This window comes from Siphateles boraxobius, unplaced genomic scaffold (genome assembly GCF_051911475.1).
Source record: "Siphateles boraxobius isolate OS27281-9 unplaced genomic scaffold, OSU_SipBor_1 26, whole genome shotgun sequence".
In the NCBI taxonomy this organism is placed as follows: Eukaryota; Metazoa; Chordata; class Actinopteri; order Cypriniformes; family Leuciscidae; genus Siphateles; species Siphateles boraxobius.
Window position 1 is genome coordinate 2,098,051 of NW_027508876.1, and position 12,430 is coordinate 2,110,480.

Consider the following 12,430-nt stretch of genomic DNA (forward strand, 5'->3'; position numbering starts at 1 on the left):
TATAGACAATAACTTAAATTGGAAGTCCCATATATCTTATATTAAGAATAAGATCTCAAAGTCAATTGCAATATTATATAAAGTTAAAGATTTCTTAAATGAAAAAATCATTATATATTTTGTATTGTTCCATTGTGCTTCCATACATTATTTATTGTGTGGAAGTATGGGGAAATACATATAAAACAAACACCATTCAAATGTTTATGCTTCAAAAGAGAGCCATGCGAATAGTAAAGAGAACCATCTATAGGGAGCCAACAAACTCCCTTTTTATTGAATTAAGGGGAACTTGTATATTTAAAAAGAACCACGTAAGGACCAATGCAAAATAACATTGTATTTCAGTTAAAGGTGTAAATTATTGAATAACTGTCATGAGGAACTTAAAATATGTGGGACATTTAGTAAGATTAAGAAACAATTTAAAAATAATGCAAGAGTGATAAATGAACATGCTGATTTTGTTGAATTTTGGATTGTGCAATTGTATTGCATAGGAAATATTAATGTTTTTGTATTTTGTTTAGATTTGTTTGTCAACATTATATTGATGTAAGACAATACTTATTTTATTTTATTTGATTAAAATATGAGATGTTTTCAAAAAGGGTAGGCATTATAAGCAAAAGCTTCAGCCTACACCTGTTTCAGACTGCAGTAAATATGCTGTTGTTTTGTCCGCTCAACTGTGTTGAAACTAAGTTGTCTGTCTGAAATAAACCAAACTTCAAACATGTTCATACTTAGACACCATAGAAAATATGACTGATTAAATCTCATACACCTTACTGCGCGTGAACATTGCACGAGGGACATTTAGTTCCTGATAACTCAAACATAGCCAGACCACACCAATCTTTCATCTTCCAGGACATTATGATCAGACAACAAGTTCTTCCTGTTTCCGGCATGTTTGTAGATGACACATGCCAAATCAAGGATGGGAATCTTGACCTGGGCCTTTAAAGAGAGAGCTGTAGTGCAAGTGGTCATGGATGTTGTCCCTGCTGTTCTCAGTTTACCTTCCATTCTCTCAACCACACAATCTCGTTCTCTTTCTCTTGTTCTTCCTTCTCTGGTATGTTTGACAAAAAAAACAAAAAATTGTTTTTTAAAAATACATCTCAGAATACAGACTACCAGGAGAGTTTGTTTGCACTTTTTATAGCTTAGAGAGAGAAGGGAAACACTAAAACTGAGCAGCGCCACTTTTGGGTCTCTGATCATCAGGAGTAGGTCGCAAAAACGGCCGAGCAGTGGTCATTACCGCATTCAAAACACATGCCACCAGATCTTTAGCCTTTACAGTGTCACAGCACGTATTACATTGGAAAATAGCCTGTAAGAGCCTACCTGCCCATTTGGAGGAATGCGGGAGGTTTTGCACCAAAGACCGCAGAGGCTCGCAGTCTATTATTTACTGCTGACTGAAGCCATATAGCAGCTCTCTTAAAGTTACAAAAAATGTGCTGGGAGCACAAAATACCACAAATATGCAATAAGGGTGTTTGTGTGTTCTGCAAAGCACAGTTTTTTTTTTTTGTGCCTTTTTTTGTAACCAATGAGGTTTTTTAAATGAGGAAAACCTGATCCCTAAAGCTAAGCTTTATAGTAAATTATTCAACATCTACAAATAGATCAAAATCATTGGCCCATTATTAATTCAGTGAATTTAAATGTAGTCAAATTGAGAGTTGTACAGCAGACAGAGATATCTTTGCAGAGATTTTTTAGGATTTTGTAAAACTTCAGGGGATAAATGTTAAGGTGATTGTCACAGGAGCTGTTTCTGCTTCATATTTCAGCCCATAATCAAAAGAAAGGAACATTTAAGGTCTATATAGGAATATTATTATTATTATTATTATTATTATTATTATTATTATTATTATAGTACCAGGGGTGTATTCCAGAAAGCAGGTCATGTGACTTACCCGGGTAAGTTTAGGAGTAAGCAGATAACCTCTGCTTTCAGTTCCAAAAACGGAGGTAACTTTCGGGTTATGTAAGTAACCATAGCAAGTGACTCTCTGAGGATAACCTGCTCCAGAGCAGGTTATGTTGCAGGGTTAGTTTGTTTCAGAGACGTTTCTGAGTATGGCGTGCCCTTTTGATGAGGATCCTGTGGACGTAGAGGCACAGATTATACAGGGTTTCTTTCGCCGTGAGAGGGTGATAAGACCACGTATCGATGTCTTTTCTTATCCGAACGAATATTTGCAGGAGCGCTATCGTTTTTCTAGGGAGTCGTTAATTTATTTAACGAACCTACTAAAACCACACATCTCAAACGTGACAAACACTTAGCGCCGAAAAAATTCTTTGTATTGCTCTGCGCTTTATTGCTACGGGGAGTTTTCTCTACAATGTGGGCGATGCAGAGCATGTGGGAAAGGCAACTGTGTGTAGGGCTGTTCGTACAGTATGCATTATACTCAATCGGTTCCTACACACTTTTGTGCAGTTCCCTGGACATAAACCACTGAGGGTCATTAAAGAGGAATTCCACAGAGTGGCGGGTTTGTCCGTTCTATGATATTCTATGACATTTTACATAGCACTACTTAATCTATCCATACTGTATACAGTCACAATAATTTTAAATGTTTCAAATTATATAACTTTCAATTTCAGGGTTCCCAAATGTGATTGGGTGCATTGATGGAACCCACTTTCCCATTATAGCTCCTGCAGTCAATGAAGGAGACTATGTTAATAGGAAGTCAATCCATAGCATCAATGTGCAGGTGACAATAGATTTTTTGGGTGCTAAATGTTTGGGTGTTTAAACCATTAAATCACCCTCATTACTGGTCCCCACTAACTAGGTAATATGTGATGCAAACTCATCACAAATGTTGAAGCCAAATGGCCAGGGTCTGTACATGATGCCAGAATGTATAGGGAGTCATCATTGTACCACAAATTTCAACAGGGTATGTTTTGCCTTACACAATATTTTTTTTAAATGTTTTTTTTTTTTTTTTTATGCAATTATACACTTTAACTACCTTTACAGGACACTTCAATGGTTACTGGCTGGGGGACAGAGGGTACCCTTGTCTGCCCTATATGATGACACCCTACCCTGAACCTGAGCCTGGACCACAGGCACAATTCAACCTGGCCCTCAGCAGAACACGGGTCAAGTTGGAAATGACCATAGGCATCCTGAAGGCAAGGTTTCAGTGCCTGCGTGGGCTCAGGGTCAGCCCAGAAAGGTCATGTGACATCACAGCTGCTTGTGTTGTTCTTCACAACATTGCCACACTGAGAGGTGAGATTGCCACCCCCAGTGAACCCAGTAGACCAAAGAGATGGCAGGGTGGTACGAGACATGATTTGCCAAAATCACTTTAATTAAAACCAGTTAACAGTCAAGTGTTGTTCATGGTTTCTTTATTTCCTGTAACAAAAGACATTGGTATTTATTGCTTTAGATTTCATTCAACAACAAATGACAGATTAATGTTCACATACTGTTTCCCACCTTAAGCTGGTGCTCCAGCAATTCAATTTCAAGTCTGGCCTTTTTTAGGTTAAGCCTTTTCTCCTCCATTTGAAGCTGTATAAGGTCCATCTCCATGTCACTTTTTCTGATTTGCTTTTGAAGATGGACCTTATACAGCTCTTTGGCAGGCAACTAGAAAGACAGAATAATTAAACATGACTGAAAAAGTCTGTAATACAAACACAGACCAAATATTTAAATGAGGAAGGTGAACTGCATAACATTTCTTACACTACTAAGATTCTGTGTGGAGGTAGATGGACCCTCATTTGTATTAAAATCTCCTGCCATATTGACAATTTATGACAATTTATTTATTCTCTTGACAATTTATTTATTCTCTTATGTAAAAAAGGGGGAATGCATTCTATGCATCAAACCTCTATGGGTCTCCCCACATTTTCTGTTTCTGTCACAGCAGAAGTGTTCTCTTCATCGTCATCCTACAGTGAAAATAAGGAAGGATGCTTGGTCCAGCAAACAGAAACCTAAAGACCTAAAGACAATAATCACTTACAACTGTGACAGAGTGTGGTGTTGCAGGAGGATCCAATAATACAATGTGGCCATCAGCAACTGCAAGATAATTAAACCAATAAGATAATCATGCATATTCAGTACTCACATATATATTCTTAAACAAATACAACTAATAAAGAAGGACATTAGGAACATCTAAGATTACTACTAACAGTATTACAGTATACAGCATATGCAGTCAAAGCAGCTTGCATACTGCACAAGTGAATCAATGACTGTAAAATGAATTTAAAAATGCCTCTTTAAAATGGTGACAGTGTTGAAGATTTTCTTTATTAAAACACTGACAAAACAGTGAAAACATCAATAAATCATAAATATTAATATGGTACACCTACATTTTACTAAGCCACTTGTCTTGGTAGCTGAGTCTTATTAAGGGACAGTGCCAGCTCCTCAGCTGGAGTGAGGCGAGGTGGAGGTGTACCCCCACCTGTTTTACGGGCCTCCGCCTTCTTTCTATTGGCTACATAGAAAACCAAATTACATTAAATACTTAATTACATGGCGTCAGTAACAAGTTTAGTAAGTTTAGAAAATATTACCTTGCTGGAGAATATTTTTGTGTTTCATTTTTACTTGGCTCACACTTCTTCTGGCTCCAGAAGGATTACCCCTGATAAAACAAGAAGCCAGCATATAACTAGCTAATTATGTGCATTACTACTGTAATATTAAGAAATGTATGGAGGCCAACAAGTAAATACTTGTCTATATTTACTACATGCCCCAAAGAATTTTTGTCACAATGAAAGGGGAAAATAGCCCATTTATAATTTTCTAAACTCACGCATTTACTCTGTCCGTTATTTTTTGCCAAGCCAACTCTCTTTCTTTTGCTGATGCAGCAGTATTGCTTTTGTTAGTTACAATGTGCTTATAGTCTTCATAAGCAAGCATTAAAACCTCCAACTCAGTTTCACCAAAGTATGTAGCTCGCTTTTTTTCTCCCTTGGTTTCCATGGTGACTCCTGAAATCGGCAATCCATTGAAAATGTCTTTATGTACTCGCCGTGCGCGTGCATTAACTCTGGGTTACCAATAGGAGGTTGATTAAACTAACTCCTCACAGGTGTTTTGGAACTGACATACCCAGAGTAAGCAGGTTTTGGGTTAATCAACCCAGAGTTCAGGGTTAATCTGATGGTAAGTTTACCCAGCTTTCTGGAATACACCCCAGTAGTTGAAGTACTATTTGCAATTACATAAATGTTTTTTTTTTTAATATAATTTCTGTAATATGAATAAAAATGAATAAAAAAATACTATGGTATTAAATACATAAATATAATATAAATATATATAAATATAAATAAATGTTATGATGCAAAAAAAAAAACTTTATTTTAAGTAACTTTAATTTATTCCATCATCCCCCAGGTCTTGATAGCGTGTGAGTGCAGGTGAGACCGAAACAGCACACGTTGCCTTCTGTGTTTAAACAGACACCCGGTGGCCCAGACCAGTGTGAAAGACGCTCGGGACAGTTGATGGAGCTGTCAGTGTCCCGATCGTGTGCACACCTCCAAAACATGCAAAAGGAAAACCGAGTCTCAGACAGCGCGCGGATGCTAAATTGAGCCTCTTTCAAGTCTTTCAAGTCGAGTCTTGCCGAGTATAATCACAGTTGGTTTTGTCTTAACTGAACGTAAACTGCCGAGAAAGACATTTTCAGTATATTGGATCCGTGCATTAGGTCTTAAAGTGACAGCAGCCTAATAAACATGCTGCTGAGTATTTGTATCTTTGCTCTATTGTATTGTACACCAGAGTCCCTGTCGAGTCCTCTTGAGGTGTCGTGGGCTAGTCGATGAAACACTGAGGACGGAAGGTGCCCACTTGAAGACCCTAGAGATGTCCCCTACTCAGCTCAATCCAGAGGGTTGTTATGGGGGGACCGCACTGTGGTTGCAGCCGTTGTGTGTGCTGACGCGCAAATAGTCAGCTGCAGTCAGCTATTAACACCAGACAGAAGGAGATTCACATCACCATATGGATAGAAGCGTAAATGGATGGAGAAGCATAGGTTACTGTAAAGCTACGTCTTAGTTGGTGCTTATCTTGGCGAAAGCTGAGTACAAATCAGCATGAAGTTTTAACATCTACTCTTGTGTAATGGTAATCATGTGTGCTATTGTTTGTAGTTTGATTATTTATTCATATTTTCTCTATTTTTTATTTTAAAGTAGTCTTTCTTTCCCCTGAACATACAGAACCGTGACACTAAAACTGTGATACAAACCATATAATTAAGGGGTGAAATATATTTCATGGACATTCCTAATAATAATCAGCATCGGTTCCAAGCACATGGAATTGTGCTCCTCACACATGCAATGTTCCCCCAATGGTAAACATTTATCTTTATTTTATTATTATTATTACATACACTATATTTATGCACAAACCAGTATGAGACATTCCTGGTTCATCAGAGAGGAATATATAGTTTCCTTTGTGGCCAGTGTAAAAACAAATAAGTGTTTAATTGTGTTTCCGCATTGCTCTTGGGTAGAAGCAATAAAGAATTTACATTGCACGTGAGGTAGGGTATAGCATACATTAAAACATCTCTCTTTATTATATAAAGTAGCATTCATGTCTCTGATGTGCGGAAGCTTTCAAATATAAGTGACAGTTGAAGCATGACCTTACCTTTGAAACTCATTTCCTTTCATATGTGAGCTGCAAAATAGATATTATTAAAGTTGCTGTGGTGATTCAATTTCTTGCAGATCCCACCCCACCCCCAGCATTCATTTTATCTTCTCAACAAATGCACAGAATATTTGGAGTTCCCTCTCTGAGGATGCGTTCATTCATACAGTTCTAGATAAACGTAGATTAGACAAGACCTTTGCTCTGTTTCAAAACCTATTGACCTGCCTACCTAGACAGCATTTTTAAGGCAACATATATGCACTCCAGACGCAAAGGTTGCTCCAAAGGTTAGGGAAGGTAGCATTCATCTTCACAGCTGACAATGAGAGAAATGCTGATTATAAATATACTTATATTTTGTTCAGTACCTAAAAGTATTTTAAAAAGTCTATTTTACCCAATATTTAACTGTATTATATGTTTTATTAGAAGTATTATGTCATCGGCCATTAACCAGTTTGTATCAGTTTCACATAGCACTATGCAAAGTGTGCCAAGCCACTCACCTATGAGGTTCTGGTTCAATAGAAGGTTGTTGTCATGCAGGCAGTAGACAGTCACGCAGCTCACTATGTTTTGGAGCTGAGCTTTTGTTTTCTTTTGGGTTCATTTATGGGTCTCTGGGTCTGTACATTTGCTTCCAGGCAGAAATGATGTCACTAATGCCGGGCCTATTTACAGTCCAAATATGAGGGAATTTCCATCTTGGACTGGTGTTTCTATTAAAAATAGAAAACTGTCTTGGTGCTTGATATGCTGACTTCACAAAAAACCCTCAAAGGAACAGGTCACCTAGAGATTCAAACTCTGTCATAATTTACTCACCTCCAGTGTTGGACTAATATTATTCCTTTACTTATTACTTCCTGACAGCAGTAGTCGTTACACTACTAGTTGTATTACATTTCCATTAAACCCCACAGAAAGGGTAATTGCATATTTTCTGATCAAAATTCTGTCTTCGCATATCCGTCTCTTTTGAATGTTTGAGTACATTTCAATTATTTATTTCATATTTTTTTAGACAGAATCATAATTTTGATTAATTTCCCAACGGAATTATGCAAACACCCTGTGTTTTCACTTACTCTTTAACTGTTATGACTAAGGATACATTTACACGACAACTACGTACTAAAAACTGATTTTTTTCCTTTGTGTTTTTTTTCGCATACAGAGGCCAACGCTGTCAAAACGATCCCGATTACAGTGTAATTTCTGAGTAATATTTGAAAAAATATTAACTACAATAAACTACTGTATAAGGTTAGGGTTATTTATGTGTAATTATGCAGTTATAACTATAGTAAGTACATGTAACATGTAACTATATCACCTTAAATAATAATAAAACAATAATAAAGTGTCACCATAAATAATTACAACACATTAGATGTTATTGTTGAGTCAAGCTCCAAAAAAAGAACAATAAGCATCATAAAAGTAGCCCATACATTGTGTAAAAAAAAAAAAAAAAAAAAAAAAAAAAAAAAATATATATATATATATATATATATATATATATATATATATATATATATATATATATATATATATATATATATATATATTCTGGCCTTTAGATAAAACAAAGACTATTGGAGTAAGTTTTACAGTAAAATACTATTTAAGTCTTTTTACTTAAAAACTGTCAGGTTTAACTCAATGTGTTGCTTGTCATTTCTTTGTAAACATTTGTGAAACAGTTCCAAAGTGAATCTCTTTATCAGAGTATATTTAAAGTCTTCTAAAGCCATACAATAGCTTTGTGCAAATAACAAACTTAAACTGAAGTAATGCTCTGAAAATATTGCTTGTTTTATTTTCTAAACATGCTAAGATAACTAATGACATTCGACATTATGGACGTCAAGTATGTTAGTACACGTTTCTGGTGCACCATGTTTAAATAAGAACTACAATGGGGAGGAAAATTTAGACTTTGCCTCGCACAAACCACTCAAAGTTTTCAGAAGTCATACAGATTATCTAGTAGCTAGTACACTATAATGATTATTATATGCTAAATACGATTGCAATGCTGGAACCTGGGAACCTGAAAGTTTTGAGGTTTGACTCAATGAATATGGGCTTTTTTGTATCATTTAATTGTGTTATTGTGAGTAATATCTAAAAGGCTGTGCTGACAGGAATTAGGAGGTGTGCTGTTGACTAGTTGACTGGAGACTGTTGTTTTAGCTTGAGTACAGAATGCCATCTTGATAATCGTCCAGTTCAGCAGCCTCGCAGAAATGGAGTGTGAGATTCAGATGTCTTTCTGTTCCTTCCAGTCTCTCTCTTCCTTTCTTCCCCAGTCCCGTTCCTCCACTCATGTCTGCCATTCCATGGCCATCTGCCATGTTGGATGGATGCCTTGAGACAAATAACTGAAGTGTGACTGGGTAAGTACAGCACTGCTTGAAATCCTTTTTCAACAGCAGTTCTTGGATTTGAGTCTGGGCCTACTGTGAACCAAAGCCCTGTATCATAACAAATTATGTATTCCATCTTCAAATTCAAATCACATGCTCGCTGCCATTCCTGAAGGACTTTGAGTTTAGCTGATTTTTGGCAGTAGGCAGTTACATTTCAGTTTTTTTTTTTTCTTCCCTTGCCTGGCTTGAACAGCTAGTGCTGCTATTTAGCATTTGACTGCAAACTAGATGGTTTCATAAACACAGGAACCGTTAGCAGGGAAACCTCAAACCAGGAATGCCTGAAGTCTGAGCATGTGACTGTGCAAATGTGAAAGGGAATCCCGAGATTTCCCCTCCTTCTTACTGTAATCGGCGATCAGAGCGCCGAAACACAAAGGTCTCCATGGTGATGTGTGTTTATGACAAAACACCCGTCCAGAAATTACAGTCTCATTCACTAATGTCTATTTATAAGAGCTTGAGGAAGGAACATGTGTGTGTGAGTGGGCAGTGCTGTGGAAAGCATTGCTCACACTCCGTCCACCGCTGCTCATGCACCCGCATATTGGCGATTCTAAAAAAGAAAAACGGACGTTGTAGCAGCGTGCTGAAATCACCATGGCAACTTTGTCAAAGCAAATAATTGTCTGTTGTTTAAACAAACAGGGCTTTCTCATCATGTGTAATTCCCCTTTTCTTCATTTTCTTATTTTTCAGATCGTGATCCATTGTTATTTTAAGTATGTTCTATATACTATTATAGTTTTTATTCATATTTTGAATTAGCTTCTATTTATATATTTTAGTTTTCATTTTAATGTCAGTTTAACTTTTAGTAATTTTGCATGTTTTCTTTTGCCATTTTGTATATTACTATTTAGGTTTAAGCTTTTATTTCAGTTTAAGATTTAATTAGTGTTCATTTTCCTGTTTAAACTTAAACATATTTCAGTTAGCTGCCAAGGCAACATTTCCAATTCTTTTTTTTCTAAATTCTTTTTTTCTTTTTTTATCTAAAATTTATTTTAGCTTCAATTCAATTACCAAAAATGTATTTAATAGTTTTAGTTTAAGTTTAAGTAAACAATAATAACCCTATATTGAACAACAAATGATTAAATGAGTTTCTGTATGTTAATTCCACACACTACAAAAAATAGACATAACATAGTTATGGAAGAAGAAGTCAGAATTGCAAAATATAAAGTCCAATTATGAGTTAATATTTCTCCCATAGACCTTATTCACAGCAACACCAACTTTGATTGTTAAAGGGAATGAAAGCGAGGCTGTGAGGGAGTACTGTGAGTGCATCTCTTCGGTGGGTTGTACTACTATTTAATGTGTTTTTGGATTGTTCTGCTGATGAAACTGCAAAAATATCTATCCAAGAAATGTCAGTAGACAAACAAACTCCCGACAATATGAGCTGTGGAAAATTATAAGTAATCTAGGAGCTTTTTACACCGAATGTCATTGAAAACACTGTAAGTCGTAGAAAATTAGAAATGTCTTAAAACAGGTTTATAACAACACCTTATATTGTGTTTTGCAAGCTATTTTCTAAAAATAAAAATCTACTTTTATTTTGATATTTGCAAAGCATCTATTTATACAGTAAATATAAGAACAATATCAAAAGCATATGGATATAGTTTCTAGATGCTTAAATGCATATGCAGAAGAAATTTCTGTTATTTTATATATATACATTTTTCTTTTTTTTTAATTTTACAAAAATTTTGTTTCATTACAGAATTTCATTAAAAACAATTTGGGACACTGAAATGCTATTTTTTTAATACACAGTATTATTTGTATACTATAATAATATTTATTCATATTTTTGATTTTGTTTTTATTTTTTATATTATACAAAGTGTATTAGTTTAAATTAAGTTTGTGGATTTTGTTGTTTAAAATATTTATAATATGCTGCAATTTATTTGTATTGCCATTTTGTATTGCCAACTTTAGTATAACTTAAAACTAATTTATTTAACATTTAATCATTTTATATTGTTAAAATGTTTCCCTTTAAAGTAATCGAAAGTCTTCTACCTCAAGTCACACAGTTCAAAGGAAACTATGTGTCAGAAAAGTTTGTGTGCTTCTTTGAGTTTATCTCCATGGAGACGCCAGTGGCCCTGACTCCAGATGATCACGCTTCGAAAGGATCTGTTTGTTATGCACACACACACACACACACACACACACACACACACACACACACACACACACACACACACACACACACACACACACACACACACACACACACACACACACACACACACACACACACACACACACACACACACACAGACACACACACACACACACACACACACACACACATGCCCCACGTTGCCAGACCACAGTCACATTCACTTCTGTTTCATTGCTAAGGAAAATCAGTTAGAAAAACGTCTGTCACAGCACAGTAAGAGAAAAGGAAAGCTCTCATTTACACTCAGATTTAACGATCTGTGGAGTCTCATTGTCGAGCTGACAGAAACTGTGCTGCAACCTCTCTCTCTTCTGCCAGCCATTTACAGAAAGTTAAAAATGCAGTATTGAAATAGCTTGACGAGACGTTTAGATTTTAGAAACCTCCTTGTGACTTCCTATGGCTGTTTAAAAAATAATGAGACTGAATAAAAAGGCACTCAAGTTAATAGCCTTGAAAAATTGTGCAGGAGTCATTTATCAGGCCTTCCAGGAAGCTGCATATTTTAGAAACGATGGCACACCGAACATCCTTTATTATAACGGTCATATGCATTTGATAACTGTTGCCAGTGTGAACTTCAAAACTACTAATCATTCATGAAAAAGAATTGATTTCTTTCTAATGTCACAGAAATTTTCAGCAGTTTTTAATCACTCACAGGAATGTATGTAAAAGAGGAATTGACTCATGGCCTTGAACTTTTTATTTAACATTAATATATTTGGTTAAGATTTATAAATTTCACTGCAAAATGAATGAATTCATTTTGTTTAGAAAAAAGTTACATTAAACAAGTTACATACATAGTTTTAGATTACTTTAGCATGTTGATGGTTGGCGTGCACACACAAAAGAAGCACATTAACAATTTCAGAGAATAAAAACATAATTTTCTAGAATTAATCCTCAATTACATAACATAAGCCAAGCCAACTGCAAACAACACTAAAGAAAGCTGTGTTTTTGAATGAAAAAGAAGACACTTGTGTTCACACCCACCACTCACTGGGGGCTCCGTTCCTCTGCAGTGAATCATCGGGGCAGGTCTGGGTTTGATTGGGCTGG